This window comes from Heteronotia binoei, chromosome 5, assembly GCF_032191835.1.
Source record: "Heteronotia binoei isolate CCM8104 ecotype False Entrance Well chromosome 5, APGP_CSIRO_Hbin_v1, whole genome shotgun sequence".
Classification (NCBI taxonomy): Eukaryota; Metazoa; Chordata; class Lepidosauria; order Squamata; family Gekkonidae; genus Heteronotia; species Heteronotia binoei.
In genome coordinates this window covers 8,739,498-8,765,165 of record NC_083227.1, presented here as the reverse complement: position 1 = coordinate 8,765,165, position 25,668 = coordinate 8,739,498, and the positions used below count along the sequence as shown (strand labels likewise).

At 45.6% G+C, this 25,668-nt stretch overlaps 1 pseudogene; it reads left to right on the top strand.

Annotated features, from left to right (window-relative positions):
- Nucleotides 1-1,020: 1,020 nt before the first annotated feature.
- LOC132572092 (zinc finger protein 14-like) lies at nucleotides 1,021-16,114 on the top strand (annotated as a pseudogene).
- The last annotated feature ends 9,554 nt before the right edge of the window (nucleotides 16,115-25,668 follow it).

The following is a 25,668-nucleotide window of genomic DNA, read 5'->3' as shown; positions in this document are numbered from 1 at the left end:
AGCCTTTGGAAGTATAAATAATTTCAAATTTAAACAAATAGAAATTACTAACCCTGTGGGCCTGGAGCAGGTTCAGCCCCTTCCCCCCTCCCAAGAAATTGTGGTCTATGCCCCCACCACACCCCATCCCAGCTCTGAGGGTGATGTTCATGGTAGTGCCCCTGTATGCTCCCTGGGTTAACCCCTCCACAAACACATGTGCTCTTCATATTTCTCTCATTTTCTTGCAACTGTTGAAACCCCTGACCATAGGGGGATAAAACAGTGAAACAATACTTTTAGGGAAGAGTCTGAGTCCAGATGCCCCTCTGAGAGCAACAAGAGTTGATTCTGGGTCTAATCCAGCACACCTCTTTAAGTTCAGAGAAACAGAACTTCTTCAAGCTTTACAGGTAGTAGAAATAGGGGGGGGGGGGGAGTTAGTTCCAGCAAGGGCTGGTTAAGAGTCCAGTCACATTAGGAAACTGAATTGTGCCTCTGAGACAACAAGAAGATTCTTTTTCCACCGGAGAAACTGTAAATGCACAACACTTGCAAAGGACACCAACACACAGGGACATAAAAATGCAAAAAAAAAAAAAAGAGAGAGAGAGAGAGAGTGGGGGGGAGGCCGACAGAAAAACGCTTCCTCGTCCATTTAAGAGCAAGCCTGGTGCGCCTCCTCTCCCCCACCCCGGTTCTTCTGCGGTCCTTATTCCAAGGAACTGCTGGGATTCTGCTCCAGCCTCCTTTCCCTGGCTCCTCCGGGCATGCAGCCCCGCGCAGAGTTACTCCCGAGCAGCCCCATGGAGCAGCGCTGCAGATGGCAGCCTGGCTCCTCCTGCAGAGGGCAGGAAGGCACAGGTTGCGTTCCTCTGCAGCACCGAAAGGGTTAATATCAGAAACTCATTGCCTAGAGAGGCCCCGCAAAAAATGCAAGGGGGGCGGAGAAGAGGAGGGGCTCTTGCTTGCCCTCCTTGCCTGTGTACGCATGCGCAGAGGAAGGCGTTTGCTTCCGAACTGGAGTCAGAGAACAGGAAGAGCTGCAGAGAAGCTGAAGCGGAGAAGAGCAGCGCAGCGGGAGCCTGGAAAAGTTTACTTAGAAGTAAGCCATGGGGGGGGGGGGTGGTGGGGATCATGCATGCCAAGGCAGGGCTCTGCTAAGTTGGTGGGGGATTTCTGGAGGGGGGGACTGGGAGGGGAAGAAGACCACAGAGTGCTCCCTCCCACTCCTTGCTCGGCCTCTCTAGCAAACAGCTCTGTTGCTTTAGTCCTTTCCGAGCTGCAGAGACATGACAGAGGCTTCCGGGCTGCCCTTCAGCCGGTCTTCCCTCGGCCACCAACGCTCTGTAATGATGCAGCTCGGCCGGGGATGGTGCAGAGGCAGGGAGGAAAGCTTGCTGTGCAGCCCAAGGCAGGGACTGTTCCCTCTTTCTGCTTCTGTCTCTGGGGCTGTAAAGCCAGCGCTTCTCCCCAGGACGCAGCAAGCCCTTGAAGGGGGGCGGGGGTGGGGGGCTGGAGCCAGGCTGTGCTCTTTCCCTCCAGAAATATTGTCACAACTCCCAGAGGGGCGCTTTCTAGCCACACGAGGTCCAGGGGGCGACAGAAAAAAGGCTTCCTCGTCTGCTTAAAAGCGAGCCTATAAAGCCGCCTCCTCCCCTCCCTGACACCCAACGGAATTCTTCTGTGGGGATTCAGCCTCAGCCTCCTTTTCCTGAGAAGCCTGAACAGCGCTGGATCCTCTGGGCGTACAACCCCGTGCAAAGTTACTCCCGAGAAGCCCCATTGAGCAGCATGGAAGATGGAGACTGGCCTCTGCTGGAGACAGAAGGGAGGACACATTTTGCAGTCCTCTGCAGCACCGAAAGGGTTAATGCCACAGAGCCATTTGCTAGAGAAGCCAAACTGAGGGGGGGGGGGTTGGAAAAGATGGGGGCTCTTTCCCTCTTTGCATGATCTCATGGATGTGGGAAGGAAGGGGTTTGCTTCTGAACTGGGAAAGAGAGCGGGGAGGGGTGCAGAGAAGCAGCAGTAGCAGGAGGGGGAAACTTGCAGCTGGATCCCCCCCCCCCCCGGAGGTTTACTTAAAAGTAAGTCACAGAGAGGTGGAGAGAGATGTGACGGAAAGCTAGGGGCTAACCAGAAACTGAAGACGCACAGGGCCTGCGTCAGGTGACCTTAGGGTGGGGGCAAGGTGCTCGGAGCTCTCAGGGAGGGAAAGTGGTTGAGTGACAGGAATCTGCTGAGGCAGTCATTCAGTTGGGGCCTGTCATTCAGAGTTGGTGCCTGTCAGAAGTCTGTCAGTGTGGGGACGTGACAGAGACTGAGTGGGTCAGTTCGTGCCTGACCGAGGCTGGGAGGACAGCTGATCCTGTGAAGGAGCTTGAGACAGTGACGGGAAAGTCTTCCAGAGACTGCAAGCTCGAGAAAACCAGCCAAGAGGGCTGTGTGTGTGAGTCAGTCAAGACCTGAACGGTCACAGACACCTATAGACAACTCTGAAGATCTAGTGAGGTGGTTGAGGGAGCGGATGTGGGTCTGAGACACCAGAAGGGCTGGCAGTAGTGGCTCCAGTCGAGGGGTGAGACTTGGCACATCATTCCCATGAGGCCAGACCTTGGCTAGAGGTGGAGAGAGCAGTTTATAGGGAAAATGTGAACTGTGTAACTGAGAGACTCAAGAAGGAAGAAGTTATTGTAAAGCCTGAAACAACTGAGCAACGTGTTAGCCTGTGTAAATATCTCCCATATCCCCAAGTTAAGACTTTGTGTTATAATAAATCTGTGGTTTGAGTTAAAGTTCTTGAGAGCCTATATTTTTGGGAAAAACTACAAAGCTGCTGTGGTCCCCTACGAAGAGAATTCTATTTCCATCAAATGACAAAGTAAAATACCCCGAAGAGACTGAAGTAAAGAGATCCAGTGAGGCCGTGGGGCGGGCGCTGCTATAAGGGATAAGCTTCTAGGGAGGCAGGTGGGGATCAGGCCAAGCCATGGCTTTCTGAGGTTGGCCACCTCCCAACTGTGCAGCCATTTTCTTCCAGGGAACTGATCTCTGTCCCTTGGAGGTGAGTTCTAATTCTGGGAGAACTTCAGGCCCCACCTGGCCATTACAAACCAAAGGATTCAGGGAAAGAGCTAAAGCCCCCATAATCAATTACTGTGAATACATAACTAACACATTTTACTACAGACCCAAATATTATTTCTTATGTTCAGTTATCAATAAATGAGCCCCGTTCTATTTCATGCATAGATCCATTGCACAGTTCACAATATGAAGTGCCCTAAATGTCTCTTGAAGGGCAAGCGTCTTCTCGGCCTCTCACAAGAGCAGGGGGAAAGTGCTTGGGCTGATCCTGCATTTCTAAAATAAAGAGATTGCAAACAGACTGCTCAGTTTCATATGTCGATATCACTGCAAAGTGGGAACCTTTCTCAGGAATTTCTTTGGCACTGTAGTAAAATTTGTTGGTTATTTCTTCAGGGTAGTTGATTGTTTTTTGGCTTCAGCCACCTAGAGGTTGGTAACTCTGAGAGGCACCAGTTTTGTTCAGCTATGTAAGCGGAGTTTGTTGGGGAGCAGCAATAATCAGTGTCTTTCACTGTAAGGAAAGTTTAATGCATGAAACTGACGTTCTCTTGCTGGTCCTTTTCATTTTGCAAACCAACAACCCAAGCAGGCCTTTTGAGGAGTGGGGTGAATTAAGAAAGGGATGCAGGCTGGGGGAAGGGAAGTCCAGCCTGCACTGGAATTGGCTGCAGCCCCATCCTAAGCCCCTGATACAGGCCCCCTGTGGGGCTCGGGCAGCCAGCAGGGGACCAAGGCCCGCCAAGCAGAGGAGAGGAACATTTTAGATACCTCTGTTGCTAAGGAGGAGAGCGCCTAGCAACCCCATGGGTGCTCATAGAGACAGCAACTACACCCACCAATCAGAGTATTAGATGGGTCCCCTGACAGGCAGACAGGGGTGGAGCATGCAGATGTGGCCACACCCCCAATATGTACAAGGCCAGGAGGAACAAATGTTGCACAAAATTCCATCACTGTGAGGATCGTGTCATGAATACCCGCCAAGGAGATCCACAGATGTGGATTCGAATCCCCACCTGCAGCAGTGTTTTGCAAAGTGGGCACACAGGGAGAGAACACGCCTGCCCCAAACGCATCACTCCTGCCCCATCCCTCCAGGGCTCACTTGGCAAAGGCAGCCATAACACAATGCCAGATCCTCCCTCCTGCACTGGGGTTAGGGTGGGCAGAAGGGCATCTTTTTCCAGGTGAGAGAGGTACAAACCCGCAGGCAGCACAGCAGCGAGAAGCATCAGGGCACAGTCCCAGGAGGGCAGGGTTCAGATCTTGTTAAGGGAGATGCCAACAAGAATAAGAAGCCTTCTTTTGGAGGGGGTCAGGAGGCACAGAAACGAATCCCGGACGCGATCCAATGCATTAAATCATTCATGCTGATTGGCTTGTTGCAATGACAGGTGTTTTGGCTGACTCTCCCCCCCCCCCAACTTCCATCTCCAGCAGGGCACCACTGATGTAACTAGCAGCCATGCAAAGGTGTCCAAGATCTTGGCATAGGCTTCATTCCAAATCGTCTGGACTCTGAAAAATGGTCCTTTCAGGGTGAGCAGGAATACGGGGCAGGGAGAAAACTGTGACAATTCTCAAGTATGAAGGACTTGTGGTACAGTCCCTGCTTCTTTTTTGGAGTGGAGGTTGTATTTATAGGTGCATGTATGTGTCTGCGTGTTTGTGTGTCTATATGCGTATCTTCCTTCTGACACACTCCTATTTGTCTCTCTCTGTCCCCCCAAGGAGAAGCTTCAGAATAAAGACAACTTCTCAAAGACAGAGGTGGCCCAAGAGAAGGCGAAGGAAATGGAAGAGCAGGACTCAGAAGGACCTGGAACTGAGAAGAGAGCAAACAAAAGTCTACTTCCCATGCCAGCGGGGAGTGGTGTTGAATTCTGGGAAAGGGCTGTGCCAGAGGTCCTGGCTAAGAACACCCTGACCTCAGAAGTATGTTGCCAATGTTTCCGGCAGTTCCGCTACCATGAGGCCGATGGGCCCCGAGAGGTTTGCAGCCAGCTCCATGGACTTTGCAACCAGTGGCTGAAGCCGGAGAGGCACACCAAGAGGCAGATCCTGGACCTGGTGATCCTGGAGCAGTTCCTGACTCTCCTGCCCCAGGAAATGCAGTGCTGGGTCAAAGGATGTGGGCCGGAGACCAGTTCCCAGGCGGTGGCCCTGGCCGAAGGTTTCCTCCTGAGTCAGGCAGAGCAGGTGAGGAGGGATTCCCTACAGGTGTGTCTAATTGAAGCAACAATATCTCACCTTATCTTAAAGTTTCCTTGTTGGATAATTGTGTAGAGCCTCTTCTGCTAGACAATTTCTGACCCATGCAGATAACTCACCAAATCTGCTGATAGGAGGGTGCAGAGTGTGGGAGTGGGGCAGGATCCATTCCTTGCTCTCTTTTCCATTCCATCTCTTACCCCTCCCCTTTCCTGCTGTTTCAGATGCGGCAACCACCTTTGGAGATGGAAGCTGCAATCCCTGAGGCAGAAGGAGTTTCCTTGGAGCAGGGGCAGAGGGTGCAGGCGGTGGAGCGTGCCCAAGATGCCCTCTCCTGTGGTAAGGACTCCTTGTGCCTGAGGAGCATGTGAATGTGATGGGTAGAGAGGTCAGGTCAGGGCGGGGGGGAATGCATATTTCTTTAGGCAACGCAGAGTTAACTGGTGGCACTCAATAGCCACACACTGTGATGTCTCTAAAAGATCAGACAAACTCCTGGAGGACCATTTATCCCCTAACTTTAAAAATTCATCTCTCACCTTCCTTCCCTAAAAGGTCTCAAATTCCCTGTGGAGGGGAAGGCAGGCAAACCTCGAAAGGGAACCTCCACCTTCTGGGGGAGCAGAGCTCTGAAACCACTCCCTGGGGACATAATCATGGGGATATTTTCCTTCTGTGCCTGTGCTTGGAGGATCATCTGGGGGGCTGCTGGGGGTCACAGGGGGTGGAGTAGAGATGGCAGGCTCTGGCCCAGCACTTGCAGGCACTGGAGAGGGTCTTGGGGTGGGGCATGGGACAGATGTGATGTCATGTTGAGGTAGTGTCAGGCTGAAAACCTGGTTTAATTTAATTTAAGTTTAATTTGCGATTTATACCCCGCCCTATCCCACAAGGCAGGCTCAGGGCAGCTTACAACATCAAAATGTTACAGGAACAATAAATAAAACATATCCAATTCAGCATGCTCCAGAGACACTCTGAAAGTTCATTCCTATGACCCTCCAGTCCCCAGAATTATTCTAGTTATGTCTGATCCAATAGGATGGTGCTATCTCACGCTATTGCATTTCCACTCCTCATTTCCCTCCTTGTAGAGCAAACACAACTCTGACGGAAGTCTGAAATACATTGGCAGTATTTACAATTCCTCATAGGTCCCTGGTGCTTCTCTTCTGCCTCTCTCAGAATGTAGTATAAAGTATTTTAAAAAAGAGTTGAGTGTACATAGCAGAAGGTTTCACAACCCTGAGAATAGTGTGTGGGTGAACCAGGAAACAAACAAGCAAACACCCTTCCTCCCTCCTTTCTCTCATGAACAGGCAGTGAAGAGATGCTGTTCAGCCGTTGTCTTTTCCAAGGTGTGGGAACAGTCGCTGCACCTCCAATCCAGGTAGGAGAGATGAGGGGTGGGGGGTGGGGCACAGCCTGGGTCCCTCCTCCTTTCTCAGGGGAGCTTTTGCTCCTTCAGTTTCTACAAGGGGTCCGTGAGAGAGATCCTTTGAATGCTATTGCATTTACCCATCCCAAGCCTTATTTTCTGTACCTTCCCAGACGACTCCCTTCCAGGGTGAGATCTCTGAAGAGGAGGGAATCTTCTTTTTCTTCCAGGGTCCCTTTTCCTTTGAGGAGGTGTCCATCTCTTTCACGGAAGCAGAGTGGGCCCTGCTGGATCCGGGACAAAGAGCTCTGTACAGGAAAGTCATGCTGGAGAACTATGGGAACGTGTCCTCTCTGGGTAAGGATCTTTCCTGGGTGCCAAAGGTGCAACCTGCTGCCATTGTGAGGTGGAATGAATCCAAATATTGAATAGCAATGCATCATTTTGACGCCTTTCCCACCACTTTGGGCGGGGCTGTAGCTCCCTGGCAGAGCATCTCTTTTGCATGCAAAAGGTCCCAGCTTCACTCCCCAACATCTCCAATGAAAAGGATCAGGTAGGAGGTGAAATGAAAGACTCTGCCTGAGACCCTGGAGAACCAATGCTGGACTGAGTGGATGATACTGATGAAGGGTGTGTAAAAAAAAAAATCTGATTCGGAAATATATGGGGCCAGAAAATTCGGAATACCTTATATATGGTAGATGTGCGGCTATTTCCGAATATACGACCCCATTATACCCTATGGCCATTGAAATCAATGGTAAAATAGGGTATATTGGAAGCCGCCTGGAGGGGAGGGGGTTTGAGGGAGATCCCCCAAATTTGCATGGGATCCGCAGGGGACTCTCCCCTACAAAAGCCCCAAGTCCCAATTGGATTGGGCCAGGGGGTCCAATTCCTGGGGCACCCAAAGCCAAACCTAACTTCACACCAGAGAATCTCTATAGGACCCAAATGCACTACATCCATCTATCTACTCTATGAACCCTGCTGGCCTGGAACCAATATAAACCCAGTTGCCAACGTCACTGCCACACAAAACACAATCTGCTCAAGATCTGCTCGACAGACCTGGCTGCAGCAAACCCAGATGCCAGCTCTCCAGCCCTGCCCCAAACAACACGGGGAGAGCTGGGCAAGCACAACAAGCATGCTGGTTCTGGTCTCTCACCCAGGTGCCAGCTTCCCTGCCACAGAACACACAATCTACAGATGCCAGCTCTCCAGCCCTGCCCCAAACAACACAACTCTCAAAACAAGAGATCCAAACAACAACAACAGATCCAAACAGATCACTGAGAAAAAGCCAAGAAACTCAACTGTTAAAAAAATGACCTTTTCAACAATAAAAAACCTCATGCCAAATCAGTCAACAACACCCCCCCCCCCCAAAAAAAAAAAACCCAGAACCAGGAAAAGGGACAACAGGACAGGATGCAAAACCAGCAACAACAGAGAATAGATCTAAACAGATCACTGAGAAAAGGCCAACAGACTCAACTGTTAAAATGTCATTTTTAACAATGAAAATTAGGCCAAACAGCCCCTCCCCCAAGAACCAGAACCAGAAGAGAAAAGGAACAACAGCAGCACAACACAGCAGCAACAAATCAAACACAGAATCCTTTTAAAACAGTAAAAAACTTTACTTTTAACAATACAGGAACTTTTCCAACCCCTCCCCCCCAAAAAAACCTTCACCCTAACCCCAAGAAATCCAAGCCATCCAGATCAGGAAAAGTAAAAGGGCCCTGCACTTTTAAAAGTCACCAGGGCCATTGTCTGTCCTGAATTTTTGAGGTTTGCCCAGGACAGTGATGGCATCAATTAAGTGAGCAATGATATGATTAGCAGACTCCCCTCTTTGAGGAGTGGCCCACTACCACAAAGGCAGAAATAAGGTGAGCCACGACATGTTGCAAAGTAAAGTGTGTCTTTTTACAATTTCCCCCCAGCAAATTGAGTACTCATTTGACCAATCTCAGAAGACTGGAAGGCTAAGTATCCCTGAGGCAGCTATCTGAATCCTGCTTCCGCCAGGATCAAACTCAGGCCGTAAGCAGAGCTCAAGACTGCAGTACTGCAGCTTTAACACTCTGCACCATGCGGCTCTTTTTGAATCCAAATTAGCATTTTCCTTGGCCAATTTTATCATCAATTCTCCTGCTGCATCAGGATTATCAATCTGTCTTCTGATTGCTGCCTGAAGACAATTGATAAGGACTAAATAGGGCTGTTGTAGCTGTTGACAGACAGTTGCAAAACTATGGGCTGACCACCCTTTTACAGCAAGGGTTGCAATAGGGAGCACAGATTGAGCTTCAATAGTACGGAACTGTCCAGATCCATAGAGTTGTTCAGCAGTATAAGACCCTTGAGCATCAGCCAAATTACAATATTCACTGTCCCATGCCACATACTGTTCAGGAGTTAACATCATCCTTATATTTTTCCAATCTTGAAGAATCACAGTGTATCCATTAGAGATTCCTTCTAAAGGACTTTGCATATTGGTTTCCCCTATGCCCATATTTCTGATAGCCTTTTGAGTTTCACCGAAGACAGAGTGGGGCAACACAGCAGAGGTAACAACTTACTGCCAGTTCTCATTCTGTGCATATATTACTGGGCATACTGATACAAGGTCAGGCACCTCTTCCCTTGTCAAATGCACAGGGCAAATAGACAGCATTTCTGCCAATTCTGGGACATCTTCCAATTTTGCCTGATCAAGTTCCTTCTCCAAAACTTCACAGACCATGCGTTCCAGGGCGTTAGATGGTGGGCCCACGGGTGGATCTGTTGGTGGAGGAGGGGGAGAAGGAGGAGGAAGAAGAAGAGGGGCAGGGGGCAGAAGTTGGACACCAGTGCCTTTTAGGGGACAATCTTTGGAGAGCTGGCTTGGGTTAGAAACGGGCATAAATTTCTCTACTGCATACCTGCATTTATGCCAGACTTGCAGCAGTTGAATAGAAGCTTGGGGCTCTGTGTGAAAGGTCTTCCCTATCTTCTCCCAGTCCTGAAGTTTAAAAGAACCTCCCTTCGGATTCCAGGGGCATTGCTTACTGATCTCTTCTAACAGAGACTTAAGTTGGCCAGAAGACACGGACCCGCCGGACATTGGGATCAGAAACTTTAACTCACCTAAATGTTTCTGCTCAGCCTGAGAGAACCTTCCACCCATACTTACCAAATACTTACCAAATGAAAGGGGTCGTTTTAGAACGACGGAGTGCGCACTTCGGGGCCGTAATCCAGGCGTTTCATAAGTAGAAGCTGAGCTGCTGGGCTGTGCCAGCTGATACCTGAAAGCAGGAGCTTTTATCCCGGGAGCTGAGCTGTGCCTGCTTCGGTGAGCTGTTCCTGCTTCGGGAGCTGAGGCGTCCCTGTTCGGGCGCCACTTGAAGGAATCAGTCGACACACTTTGGTTCAGGAAGAAGAGAGGTCTGACTTCTTCAGCCAACCCTCACTTTTATTCTTACATCCTGTCTTGAAGCTAAATTTACCCTTAGTCCATAGTGCTTAAACAAATAACAGGAACCATCTGTTCACTGGAAGCAGACCATTGTTTACAAGATGCAATATAGTCATCAATTTGTCAATACTGCAAGGCTCAGCGTAAAGAGAGTGGTTGAACACGGATGTGAGATGCCTGTGCCCTTTTGACTCTTCAGCCACAATAGGAATATGGGAGCTCCCAGGCTGGCATGCCAAACACCTGGACTCACCCAAGTTCCTGTTTGTGGTCTTTGTGAGACCTGAGAACCAAGCAGTTTCTCAGGGCATGAGATTCCCACAGTTAAAAAAGAAAAGGAAAGGGAAAACATCTGCCTGAGACCCCGCAGAACTGCTGCAGGCCTGAGGCTACTGACTTCAGTGGGCCGAGGGTCTGATTCAGCCTAAGGCCACTTCATGTGTCCAGGTGGGTCTTCTTGCAGATGGGCGACTGCGGCCAATGTTGTGGCCATCCCCCAAGCCAGAGAAGGTATGTTGACCTGAGACAACGTGGATGAAAGTCCCTCAGAAGGACTCTGGGAGGGTTCAGATCCTTCTTGCTCTGTTTCCAGCCTTCATAACACACCCTTCTCTCTGGATAGAATTACCTTTGCTCTGCCTGTGATCTGGAAATGATTCTGTGAAGAAACTAAGCTTGGGTCCCCCTGGATCACTTCTCTTTATACTTGAGCAACACCGTATTAAAAATTTAAAGATAAGACATCATAAAACAGCATGGTTTCTGCAGTTCAGCAGCAGTAAAATAAAAAAAATCTAACTATTCTGTCTAAGATAGGAAGCACCTAAACGGCACTCTTTGTTGCAGCATCAGTACTGCAACTGGAGACTAATTTACTCTAGAGAGATGTATTCATCATGATGCAGCAAGGAAACATCCAGGTGTACTAGCATCCCAGGAGCATAAAGTTAGCCTGACTTCACTCTCATCCATGCCCATATTATAGTTTCTGCCTCTCTAGGATCAGGTGGTATGAATGACCCAATCAAAGGGCCTGCTGGATGGAATTTTCCAGAGCCTGTCAGCAGCATCCGCAGGGGCGGCTCCCCCACTAGGCAAACTGGGCGGTTGCCTAGGGCGCCAGCAAGGTGGGGGCGGCAAATTTGGCCTCACCCCCTCCCCCAAGGCAAATGCCTACATTGCCACACGCCTCCTCTTCCCTTCCTTCCCCACCCCACATCAGTTTCAATGCATCTCCCATTCAGGAAGTGGGGAGGGGAGCAGTCAGTGGCAGCGGGGCCGCCCTTCCAGGATGCTGGTCCTGACAGATTGCGAGCGCTGCCCCGAACATGGCGCTAGAGCCAGTTCCGGCATTGAAATAGACATAGGGTGGGGAAAGGAGGGAAGAAGAGGAGTCTCAACGAGTAGGGGGGGCACGGAGCTGTGGGGGGGAGCAGAGAGCCACGGGGGGGACACTGTGGGGGAGGGCGCCAGGCAGCGAGTCTGCCTAGGGAGCCATGGGGCATCGGGCCACCCCTGAGCATCCTCATACCCTCAGTGTCCTGTTTGCAGAACAGGATAAAGGTTCTCACAATTAACCAATGACCACATTCTGGGGTCTGGCCTTGAAAGAAATGATGGTGTTAACTGCAGAGAGGCTCAAATTATGAACACCCACAAATCACACCAGACCACATCACAATACCTGCAACCCTTGGGGGAACTAGGATTCTATGCCATTCTGCATATACTGGTTCAGATTCCGGGCTTTGATCTGGACTGTGGTGGTGACCTTCCAGTAGAATTCTTAGTCTTTAATATCTTTCCTTCCCCATGTAAGACTGATGGCTTTCTCTCTCTGTGTCTCCCTCTCTCTCTGCAAATGAAGCCAAAAGTATAAGAGAAACTGGCAGAGAAAGAGAACGGCCTTGCATTCGAAGACCTATTTCAGGGTTCTTCTAGAGCAGCGTTTCCCAACAGCAGGGTCTGGACCCCGCACTCGGCCACGCCGGCCTCAGTGCCAGGTCGCGGGTCAACCGGTGGTCTGCCATCCCCCCTTTGCGCCTCCTCCCCAAAGCATTGCGCCCCCCTCATGACTCCTCTCTACCCCCTCAGGTCAATTTCTGGCTGGTTAACGCGGACCTTCCTCCCCTGCATGGAAAACGGCACTGAACTCACACTCAGCGTGGGAACACGTCGAACAAACATCCAAAAATTCCGCTGCTGCTCCCTCCCCTACGCTTCCTTCCCATCCAGGAAGTGCGGGGGAGGGAGCAGTAGTGGTGGCCTTTTCGGACGTACGTTCAACCTGCTGCCGGTCTGTCGCCGCGCTGAGTGAGAGCTCAGCTTCGCTTTCCCCACCGACCAGGGGGGAGGGGCGCATTAACCAGCCTGAAACTGACCGGGGGGGGGGAGGGAGGGGAACTAGGCCTGACTTCCCTTGCCAGCTGAGGTCAGGGGACCCAGGCCTCCTTGTGCTGCTGGAGATAGCAGTTTAAAAGGTGAGTTGCTCCCATCCCGTTTCTTTCCATTTTTCTTTTTCTCTATTTTTCTTATTTTTGTCCCTCCTTTCTTTCACTCCTTTCCTCCCTTTTCCTTCCTTATGTCCTCTCTTTTCTTTTTTTCTCTGTTTCCAACTCTCTCCCCTTCCCTCCCTTTCGTTCTTTCTTTTTCTTTCTGTCTGTAGGTCTTTCGTTTTCCCTGTTTGCTTTATTACCCACTTCCCTTCCTCTCTCTCTGTCAGTTAGTCTTTTACTTTGTCTCTTCCCCTCCTTGCCTCCCTTCCTTGCCATTGCTAATCTGAGTGGTGGGGTGGGGTTGGGTGGGGGGGGGAAGGAAGCTTGAAATGCCATGCCAATTCATGTTTTCCCAGGCTGCCATTTCATGTTTTCCTTTCTTTCTTTCTTTCTTTCTTTCTTTCTTTCTTTCTTTCTTTCTTTCTTTCTTTCTTTCTTTCTTTCTTTCTTTCTTTCTTTCTTTCTTTCCTTCTCTCTTTCTCTCTTTCTCTCTCTCTCTCTCTCTTCTCCCTCTCTCCACTCCCCCCCCGCGCCATTTCATGTTTTCCCAGGCTGAGAGCATTTTATATTTTTAGTTTTCTGCTCTGTGATCCTTGTACTTTTTCTTGATGTTTTATTTTAAAAATTGCATTGCAAAATCCCACTATTCTCCTATTTTTCCTAAACAAAATATTGCAATAGTTTTAGGCTTATTTGTACATCATTTCCTGTCTCCCTCCTCCACCCTCAAAGTCTCCATCCCCAAATTTTAGTGGGCCACGGAGGAGAAGTGTAAAAATAACTGGGCCACAGCGGGAAAAAGTTTGGGAAACGCTGTTCTAGAGGCTCCCAAGAGCATTTCTCCTTCCCAAATGAGTTGGTTCAGAGTGAGTGACCTTCACTCTTATGTCAAGAGAACAGGCCAGAAGTAACCATAGGAGATTCCTGATTCCCTCCTGAGCCACATTTGGTCTGGTACAATCATAGAGGCCGGTGGGTAAGAAGGGAGGGAGGCCATAATCTGGAGGCTCAGATGCTCCTTCTGAGCAAGAGTTCAGATGAAGTTCATCATGGGTGGGGGAGGTATCCTTAAATACTAGACATTCTTGGGGGAAGGTGGAGGGGTTATGCAGTCCCATAGATGCCTTTGGATCTTACCAGCCTTCCCAAGTGCTAACAGTTTCTCTCTCTTTATTCCAGCAGACGATGATCAGAGGAATGTGGAGGGTGAGAAACTTCATCAGGAAATGCCGGATAAAGATAAAAATGAAGACTTGAATGAAAATATCAGGAATCAAATCGGAGTGAAGAGAAAGAAAGGTGGCTTTATGGCTGAGAAGCGTGAGGGAAGACAGTGGAATATACATTTTCCAAAGCACAGGAAAATAAAAGCAAGCAAATCCATTCAGTGCAGAAAGTATTTCAGAAATAGATCACAACTTCTTGTGCATCAAAGAATAAAGAGACAGGGGAAACCTGAATACTCAGAGACCAGGCATATATTCAGTCTCAGTAGTAATATTCAACAGCATCAGAAAGCCTACACAGGGGAGAAACCTTTTGAATGTTCAGTGTGTGGAAAGAGATTCAGTCAGAGTAGCTGTCTTCAAAGGCATCAGAGAACCCACACAGGAGAGAAGCCTTTTGAATGCTCAGTGTGTGGAAAGAGATTCAGTGTGAGTGACAGTCTTCAAAAGCATCAGAGAACCCACACAGGAGAGAAGCCTTTTGAATGCTCAGTGTGTGGAAAGAGATTCAGTATGAGTGGCAGTCTTCAAAGGCATCAGAGAACCCACACAGGGGAGAAGCCTTTTGAATGCTCAGTGTGTGGAAAGAGATTCAGTCAGAGTGGCAGTCTTCAAAAGCATCAGAGAACCCACACAGGGGAGAAGCCTTTTGAATGCTCAGTGTGTGGAAAGAGATTCAGTCAGAGTGGCAGTCTTCAAAAGCATCAGAGAACCCACACAGGAGAGAAGCCTTTTGAATGCTCAGTGTGTGGAAAGAGATTCATTCACAATAGCAATCTTCAAAAGCATCAGAGAACCCACACAGGGGAGAAGCCTTTTGAATGCTCAGTGTGTGGAAAGAGATTCAATCACAATGGCAGTCTTCAAAGGCATCAGAGAACCCACACAGGAGAGAAGCCTTTTGAATGCTCAGTGTGTGGAAAGAGATTCATTCACAATAGCAATCTTCAAAAGCATCAGAGAACCCACACAGGGGAGAAGCCTTTTGAATGCTCAGTGTGTGGAAAGAGATTCAGTGAGAATGGCAGTCTTCAAAGGCATCAGAGAACCCACACAGGAGAGAAGCCTTTTGAATGCTCAGTGTGTGGAAAGAGATTCAGTATGAGTGGACATCTTCAAACCCATCAGAGAATCCACACAGGAGAGAAGCCTTTTGAATGCTCAGTGTGTGGAAAGAGATTCAGTCAGAAAGGCTGTCTTCAAAGGCATCAGAGAACCCACACAGGGGAGAAGCCTTTTGAATGCTCAGTGTGTGGAAAGAGATTCAGTATGAGTGGACATCTTCAAACGCATCAGAGAACCCACACAGGAGAGAAGCCTTTTGAATGCTCAGTGTGTGGAAAGAGATTCAGTGAGAATGGCAGTCTTCAAAGGCATCAGAGAACCCACACAGGAGAGAAGCCTTTTGAATGCTCAGTGTGTGGAAAGAGATTCAGTATGAGTGGACATCTTCAAACGCATCAGAGAACCCACACAGGAGAGAAGCCTTTTGAATGCTCAGAGTGTGGAAGGAGATTTAGTTCGAGTCGCAGTCTTCAAAAGCATCAGAGAACCCACACAGGAGAGAAGCCTTTTGAATGTTCAGAGTGTGGAAAGAGATTGTCAGAATGACACTCTTCAAACGCATCAGAGAACCCACACAGGGGAGAAGCCTTTTGAATGCTCAGTGTGTGGAAAGAGATTCATTACGAGTTATCATCTTCAAACACATCAGAGAACCCACACAGGGGAAAAGTCTTTTGAATGCTCAGAGTGTGGTAAGACATTCAGTTGGAGTTGCAATCTTCAAGAGCATCAGAGAACCCACACAGGGGAGAAGCCTTTTGAATGCTCAGAGTGTGGAAAGAGATTTAGTTCGAGTGGCAGTCTTCAAATGCATCAGAGAACCCACATAAAGGAGAAATATTTTGGATGTTCAGTGTGTGGAAAGAGATTCACTCACAGTAGCCATCTTCAAACGCATCAGAGAACCCACACAGGGGAGAAACCTTTTCAATGCTCAGAGTGTGGAAAGAGATTCATTCAGAGTAGCAGTCTTCAAAGGCATCAGAGAACGCACACAGGGGAGAAGCCTTTTGAATGTTCAGAGTGTGGAAAGAGATTCATTACGAGTGATCATCTTCAAAAGCACCAGAGAACCCACACAGGAGAGAAACTTTTTGAATGTTCTGAGTGTGGAAAGAGATTCACTACAAAAGGCCATCTTCAGTATCATCAGAGAACTCACGCACGAGAGAAGCATAATCCTCTTTAAAAGCTGTGTCTGCCTGCGGCCCTCACTACATCCTCTGGCAGCAGATTCCACATTTTAATCACTTGCTGTTTAAAGGAGTATTTCCTTTTGCCCAGCCTCAGTCTACTACCCGTCAGGTTCATTGGATTCCCAGAAGGTCTAATAGGTTTGGGTTTTTTTGGGGGGGGGGGGGAATGTCTTTCTGTCAACTCTCTTCACCCCCTGCATAATTTTATAAACCGCCATCAGGCCCGCCCTTAATTGTCTGTTTTCTAAACTGAGTAGTCCCAGACCTACACTGAAGAGAAAATCACATCAATGGGGCTTAGCAGAGATGATCCGACCCTATTTTTTCGCAAAAGCATGTTGGGATTTGTAGAAGTTCTGCCTACAGACCCTGCTTTAAAAATTGTGGATCATCAGAAGAGACAATACACTGGAAGTTGTTTTTGTGCCCTGGGAGTTGCAGCTTTAGAGAACAAGCAATGTAGAGGGGAGGAAGATTGCTGTCTTGAGCTGTGTGTGTCAGGATATGGGGTTAGAGAGGCCTGTGTCTCCAGTGCTGAAAGTTAAGGTGATTTTGGTGTCTTGAGACTTGCAGCTTTAAAAGTAAAAGTGCAAGCATCAAGTTGTTACCAACCCCTGGGGTGATGTCACAGCATGATGTTTTCCTGGCAGACTTTTTACAGGATGGTTTGCTATTGCCTTCCCCAGTCATCTACGCTTTATCCCCAGCAAGCTGGGTACTCATTTTACTCACCTCAGAAGGATGGAAGGCTTGAGTCGTTTCCCTGAACGCACTTCCGCTGGGATTGAACTCGGGTCGTGAGCAGAGCTTGGACTGCAGTACCGCAGCTGACCATTCTGCACCACCGGGCAGCTTTAGAAAAGAAGAATATCTGGGAATAGCCTTTTCACCTATTGTTTCTGTGTGGATGTATGATTGGGGAGAGGTAGATAAAGCTGGTTCATGAAATATGGCAAGAGAGGCGATTCCGCTCTCCTGGACTGTACTTCAATCAAACAAAGGATCCCACAATTTCAGGTCAGGGTATGTGAGATGCTGGAGTGTACTGTGGATTCTGAGAGGCATTTGACGATTTCCTAGTGTGTATCCAGTATGTAAGTGGTGTAATTAACAATACTCCCTCTAAGCCGTGAAGTCTTGTGTGCAAAAATTCTACTTTGTGCGCTAATGGCATTAAATTGTAAGGTACTGCATAGATTAGTTTGCTCTGGGGCCATTTTTCCTGAACTAAGACAAAACTGTGTGAGCCAGAGACTAAAAAACTTAGAACTAGATCACACTAATTGATCTGAGAGGAAGCATTGGTTGTTAAGAAGGTTTGTCTAAGATTAGGGAGTTGTGTTGTTCAGTCACACAGTTGAGTCCAGATGAAAGTTAGAGAGTCTCTTCTTAATACGAGAGTTATAACATTGGAAAATCGTTGGAGGGCCCTCAACCTGAAATTTAGAGGGATTAAGGGAGGGGCGGAAGAAAATATGGGCATTGCAACTTTCATTGCCAAATGGCTGGCTAGAGCATTACCTCAAGAAAATGGCGCGGCCCCTGCTATTATAAAAACCATGCGTCTGGGACCGTTAGCGTCGACGCCAAGTGGAAAGCCAAGAGATATACTGGTTCAGTTTGTGTACCCTACAACCAGAGCTAAGATACTGCAGGAAGCCAGGAAAAAAGGTGCTTTAAATTACGATGGACAAAAGGTGCTGGTACTGTTGGATCTGCCGGCTGAGGCTTTAGAAAAAAGGAAAAAGCTAAAATTCTTCGCCACCAAGCTGTATAACGAGAACATCCGATTCCGGTGAAGCCCTATTTCTGACATTCTAGTCTACAAGGGAGGTGCACTTTTTAAGGCATCGGACATAGAAACAGGACAACTGCTATTAGACAACCTGAACATCAAGCTGTCCAAAAGAGAAGAAGAAGATTTGCGCGCCTTCCTCCCTGTGTTGGAGGAACAACAAACCCCTGCCGCGCCTTGAACCACTGACGTACTAAAAAGCAAGATTATAGTAACGACCTTCTGCCTGGTTTAATATAGATAGAATTATTGAAACCCTTATATGCCTTAATGTACCATAAGTTGTTTAAAAAATTTTTAGAGGATGTTTCTAAACTGATTACTATTAGTACCTTGAATTAGAGCTGGGTATACCTTGTATTTAAAAATTATAGCTAACAAATTTTTGTTCCCTGTAACCTTATAATTTTAAAGGAGATTTTGATTGGTCAAAATGGAGGAAGAAGATTTAAGCGCCCTTTTTTTGCCGGCGTTGGAAGACCAGCGAACCCAGGCTGCAATTTCAATTACTGTAATGACATACGAGACCACAAGAGGGCAACAGCATCCTGACTGGTTTGAATAAGTTTAATATAGATAGAACTACAGAAGCCCTTATATGTTTTAATGTATTATAAGTTTTTAAAGTTTTTTTAGAGTGAGTTTTTTCAAATTGATTACTATTGACACCTTGAAATAGAGTTGGGTATATCTTGTAATTAAGAAGTATAGCTAATGAATATTTGTTTCCTGTTTTTTATAATCTTAAAAGAAGACTTGATTGATATAAGAGGTAAAATTAATTTAATATTTAATGGTTACAAAATTAATGAATTTGAAAACCGATGGTATCTAGGAATCTATTATAGGTTAATGAAAACTCATTTACAATTTTGAAATAATAACTTAAAAGGTGACTACAGCTCAAAGGAAACTTATGTAAATAGTATGAGGCAAAATTAATTTATTGGTTTAATGATTAGAAAATTAATGAATTTGAATACTGTTGGTAATAAGGTCGGTTTTGATGGTTAAAAACTGATACATTTATGTATTGTTGAAGTATAAAAATCTGTTGGTGACTGTTGAAATTCCATCTACAGTGTTTGAAGAATGGTTAATAAGGAAACTAAGCTATGTAAACAATTAAGTGCTCTTGTGTTATATTGAGTACTTTATATCCATAAAACATTGGATTTAATCTTTTTGGGAAAGCAAAAAAAGTGGAATCAATTCTGTTGGCCATTGACGCGGAGAAGGCCTTTGATAAGGTGGAGGTCCCTTATTTACTTACTTTACTACAGCATATGGGCTTTGGTCCAAAATTCTTAACCTCCATTGAATCCCTATATGCCAAACCAAAAGCACAAATTTATGTGAATAATTATAGATCAAAAGATTTTAATTTATATAGGGATACAAGGCAAGGGTGTCCCTTGTCACCCATTTTATTTGCACTCTCCATAGAACCATTGGCTTTTGCTGTACGGAATGAGACATTAATAAGGGGCGATCCTGGATTTGGTCTAAGTAATGCCCAAGACTTGGTGAGAGATGTAAAAGTGATTGCGCCGCTTGGGAGCAGTGACCATAATGTTATTGATTTCACCGTTTGTATAAATAGGGAGTTGTCCAAAAGGACCGCCACAACCACGTTTAACTTTAAAAGGGGTAAATACACTGAGATGAGGAGGCATGTGAGGAGGAAACTGAAAGGAAAGGTAAATACAGTCAAAACCCTTGGGGAAGCTTGGAGGCTATTTAAAACCACAATCCTAGAAGCTCAGATAAAATATATACCACAAGTTAGGAAAGGCACAAACAGGTATAAGAAAAGGCCTTCATGGTTAACAAACAAAGTAATGGAAGCTGTAAAAGGTAAGAAGGACTCCTTTAAGCGGTGGAAAACCAGTCCAAGTGAGATTAGTAAAATGGAACACAGGCTGTGGCAAATCAAATCCAAGACTGTGATCAGGCAGGCAAAAAGGGACTATGAGGAGCATATTGCAAAAAACATAAAGACCAACAATAAAACTTTCTTCAAATATATTAGAAGTAGGAAACCAGCCAGGGAGGCAGTGGGGCCCTTGGATGACCATGGGGTAAAAGGATTACTGAAGGAGGATAGGGAAATGGCTGAGAAGCTAAATGAATTTTTTGCCTCCGTCTTCACTGTAGAAGACGAGAACTTTTTGCCCACCCCAGAACCACTAATTTTGGAAGGGGTGTTGAAAGACCTGAGTCAGATTGAGGTGACAAAAGAGGAGGTCCTACAACTGATAGACAAATTAAAAACTAATAAGTCACCGGGTCCGGATGGCATACATCCGAGAGTTCTGAAAGAACTCAAAGTTGAACTTGTGGATCTTCTAACAAAAATCTGTAATCTTTCATTGAAATCTGCCTCCGTTCCTGAGGACTGGGAGGTAGCAAATGTCACCCCCATCTTTAAAAAAGGTTCCAGAGGAGATTCGGGAAATTACAGGCCAGTCAGTCTGACTTCAATACCGGGAAAGTTGGTAGAAACCATTATCAAGGACAGAATGAGTAGGCACATTGATGAACACGGGTTATTGAGGAAGACTCAGCATGGGTTCTGCAAGGGAAGATCTTGCCTCACTAACCTGTTGCATTTCTTTGAGGGGGTGAACAAACATGTGGACAAAGGAGACCCGATAGATGTTGTTTACCTTGACTTCCAGAAAGCTTTTGATAAAGTTCCTCATCAAAGGCTCCTTAGAAAGCTTGAGAGTCATGGAGTAAAAGGACAGGTCCTCTTGTGGATCAAAAACTGGCTGAGTAATAGGAAGCAGAGAGTGAGTATAAATGGGCAGTCTTCGCAGTGGAGGACGGTAAGCAGTGGGGTGCCGCAGGGCTCGGTACTGGGTCCCATGCTCTTTAACTTGTTCATAAATGATTTAGAGTTGGGAGTGAGCAGTGAAGTGGCCAAGTTTGCGGATGACACTAAATTGTTCAGGGTGGTGAGAACCAGAGAGGATTGTGAGGAACTCCAAAGGGATCTGTTGAGGCTGGGTGAGTGGGCGTCAACGTGGCAGATGCGGTTCAATGTGGCCAAGTGCAAAGTAATGCACATTGGGGCTAAGAATCCCAGCTACAAATACAAGTTGATGGAGTGTGAACTGGCAGAGACTGACCAAGAGAGAGATCTTGGGGTCATGATAGATAACTCACTGAAAGTGTCAAGACAGTGTGCGTTTGCAATAAAAAAGGCCAACGCCATGCTGGGAATTATTAGGAAGGGAATTGAAAACAAATCAGCCAGTATCATAATGCCCCTGTATAAATCGATGGTGCGGTCTCATTTGGAGTACTGTGTGCAGTTCTGGTCGCCGCACCTCAAAAAGGATATTATAGCATTAGAGAAGGTGCAGAGAAGGGCAACTAGAATGATTAAAGGGCTGGAGCACTTTCCCTATGAAGAAAGGTTGAAACGCTTGGGACTCTTTAGCTTGGAGAAACGTCGACTGCGGGGTGACATGATAGAGGTTTACAAGATAATGCATGGGATGGAGAAAGTAGAGAAAAAAGTACTTTTCTCCCTTTCTCACAATACAAGAACTCGTGGGCATTCGATGAAATTGCTGAGCAGACAGGTTAAAACGGATAAAAGGAAGTACTTCTTCACCCAAAGGGTGATTAACATGTGGAATTCACTGCCACAGGAGGTGGTGGCGGCCACAAGCATAGCCACATTCAAGAGGGGTTTAGATAAAAATATGGAGCACAGGTCCATCAGTGGCTATTAGCCACAGTGTATGTGTGTATATAACATTTTTGCCACTGTGTGACACAGAGTGTTGGACTTGATGGGCCGTTGGCCTGATCCAGCATGGCTTCTCTTATGTTCTTATGTTAAGTGGTATTACAGTAGGAAAAGAGGAGCATAAATTAAGTCTGTTTGCAGATGATGCTGTATTTTATCTCACTAACCCCTTTCAGTCGATTACTTCACTACTTCATCATATCAAAAAATTTAGTGCGATATCTGGTTTTACTATCAATGACACAAAATCTGAATTGTACCCTATTTTTTTGTCCCCAACTTCCAAATTAGAATTATCAAATGCTTTTCCTTTCAAATGGGTTCAAAAATCTATTCGACACTTGGGCATCCAAATACCATTAAACCTGCAGGATCTCCATGCAGTCAATTATAAACTAATAGATAATTCTATTAAAACACATCTAGAAAAATGGAATAAACTCAATCTAACCTTATTAGAAAAAATTGACACGATTAAAACCTTCGTTCTGCCTAAATATTTGTTTTTATTCTATAATCTACCATGCTATATTACACCCAAAGAATTCAGAGACAGACAAAATATCTTTTCCAAATTTTTATGGTCACATAAAAGACCAAGATTTCAGTTTAAATTAATGATGAGGCCAACAAAACAGGGGGGATTGAGCTTGCCAAACTTAGAGGCTTACTACTTAGCTGCCAACTTAAAAAATATATTATGGTATGCAGTGAAAGATTGTGACAAAGCTTGGGTAAAAATTGAAGCATCCTTTTTAGCAGGGGACCATTTATGGGAAGCTATTTGGAATACACCAAATGATAGACACTTTAGTGCTGATGACAATCCCTATTTATCCTTAATATTGAAAATCTGGGATAAACATAAAAAAACTCTAATACCATCCATCTCACCGATGGAAAGTTTCTTGGGACAAGCATGGTTTAAACCAGGCCGCGAAACTAAGGACTTTAAAGTTTGGAGAGATGCTGGTATATACCAATTTCGAGACATCATTAAAAATAAACAAATGCTAACTAAAACACAATTGGAAACTCAATATAAAATATCGATCCCATGGTTCCGGTACCAGCAACTGTATTATATCTTGCATAAACCCAGGATTACAGATGTAATTGACAGGTCATTAACAACCTTTGAAAACCTGTTGAGAAGGAATCCAAAGCAAGCTAAAACTTTAACATCAACTATTTATAACCGGCTCAATGCTAAAGATTGGTCCGCAACTACAAGCCAGCAGAAAGCCTGGGAGAAGGATTGTGGCATATTATTTACTTTAGAACAATGGCAGACCATTTGGGAATCTCCACTCTATACCACATATTCATTAAATTTGAAACTCCAAAATTATAAATTATTTTCACGGTGGTATTTGACACCTAAACAACTTTTTTTTATCACATATAAAGCCTACCCCTGAGTGTTGGAAGAAATGCAAGCAGGAAGGGTCATTTTTTGCATTGTTGGTGGCTGTGCCTGGAAATTAATAAATTTTGGAATGAAATTAAACCCATAATAGATAACATCATAGAGGGTGATATCCCCTTTACTCCAGAATCCTTTCTTTTAAATTACTGGCCTAATATGAAACTTTCTCAGTTAAAAAAAGAACTGGCAACGCTTCTATTGATGGCAGCCAAGCTTTTGATAGCCCAGTATTGGAAGCGAAATGTGTCTCCCAACAAACAGCAATGGATGTCCAAAGTATGGGAAGTAGCAGCTTTAGACAAATTAGCCATACAAATAAGGGTACTTGATATACAGCAGAAGAACAATAATTTTGTTGAGAAATGGTTCCCCTTTTTTATTTTATAAATTCAGAAGAAGACTTTGAAAAGCATATTCCAACGAAATATATTAATTTCTCGTACTATTGAAAAATCTTTTCTAAATCCCATGCTATATAATGAATGAGAATTTATTGGAAATAAGGATGATAGATGCAACATTGTGAAATGATAGAAACTCTAGAGGTGCTCTGCTCAGTGTTAATGATAATTAGGCCATGAATATAGTCTGTGTATTGTATTGTAATTGTCTTGTCGTTGAGTGTGTATTAAGGTTGTTGGTTATATTTGAAAAATTAATAAAAAATTTAAAGTTTAAAAAAAAAATATCCCAAGATCTTAGAAATCTCTTGCTGAATCATCTGCCAAAACATTTTAGCTCTTTCACAAGTCCACCACATATAGTAGAAAGAACCTTCATACTTTTTACATTTCCAACATCTGTCTGGCATCTTGTTATTCATCTTTGCTAGTTTTTTTAAGAGTCATATACCATCTATACATCATCTTAAAACAGTTTTCTTTAATACTTTGACATGTTGAAAGTTTCATAGAGTTCTCCCACAAATATTCCCAAGTTTCCATCTGTATTTCTTTATTTACATTAATTGCCCATTTAATCATTTGAGATTTCACTACTTCATCTTCTGTAGACCATTGTAGAAGTAATTTATATACTTTTGAAATTAATTTATCATTGTCTCCAAACAGAACTTTTTCCATTTCTGCTTGCTGTTTCCTTATTCCTTCAGTTTTAATATCATTCTCCACCAAGCTCTTTATTTGTTGCATTTGGAACCAATCATAGTTATGATTCAACTCTTCAGCAGTTTTCAGTTCTATTTTGCCACTTTGTATTTTTAATAATTGATTATATGACAGCCACTCTTCTTCGCCTATCTCAGCCGTTATTTTTATTACTTCAGCTGGCACTATCCATAAGGGTCTTCTCTCATCTCCATATTTCTTGTATTTCATCCATGTATTTAATAAATTATTCCTTATATAATGGTGAGAGAAAAAACCATCCATCTTCTTTTTTCCATAATACAAATACGCGTGCCAGCCAAATTTATTTCCGTGACCTTCAGTTGGAAGGCAACAGTCAGAATTTAAATCTCCACAGCCACAAAGCACGCTATGGGACCTCGGTCCAGTCACACACTCAGGCGACGTTATGGGAGGGAAAGGGGGGGGGCAGGAGTATTTCCTTTCATACAGGATTTCCACAGCTTGTCGCAGTGAAGCAGTTCACAACATCTTTCTTCCCAGAAGGTCCTCTTTCTTTGACAGTCAGACTATGACAAGTGAATAAAATTATATATTTTTAAACCACATTATAAATTGTGGATAGCCTTTGGAAGTATAAATAATTTCAAATTTAAACAAATAGAAATTACTAAACCTGTGGGCCTGGAGCAGGTTCAGCCCCTTCCCCCCTCCCAAGAAATTGTGGTCTATGCCCCACCACACCCCATCCCAGCTCTGAGGATGATGTTCATAGTAGTGCCCCTGTATGCTCCCTGGGTTAACCCCTACACAAGCACATGTGCTCTTCATATTTCTCTCATTTTCTTGCAACTGTTGAAACCCCTGACCATAGGGGGATAAAACAGTGAAACAATACTTTTAGGGAAGAGTCTGAGTCCAGATGCCCCTCTGAGAGCAACAAGAGTTGATTCTGGGTTTAATCCAGCACACCTCTTCCAGTTCAGAGAAACAGAACTTCTTCAAGCTTTACAGGTAGTAGAAATAGGGGGGGGGGGGGAGTTAGTTCCCAGCAAGGGCTGGTTAAGAGTCCAGTCACATTAGGAAACTGAATTGTGCCTCTGAGACAACAAGAAGATTCCTTTTCCACCGGAGAAACTGTAAATGCACAACACTTGCAAAGGACACCAACACACAGGGACATAAAAATGCAAAAAAAAAAAGAGAGAGAGAGAGAGTGGGGGGGAGGCCGACAGAAAAACGCTTCCTCGTCCATTTAAGAGCAAGCCTGGTGCGCCTCCTCTCCCCCACCCCAGTTCTTCTGCGGTCCTTATTCCAAGGAACTGCTGGGATTCTGCTCCAGCCTCCTTTCCCTGGCTCCTCCGGGCATGCAGCCCCGCGCAGAGTTACTCCCGAGCAGCCCCATGGAGCAGCACTGCAGATGGCAGCCTGGCTCCTCCTGCAGAGGACAGGAAGGCACAGGTTGGGTTCCT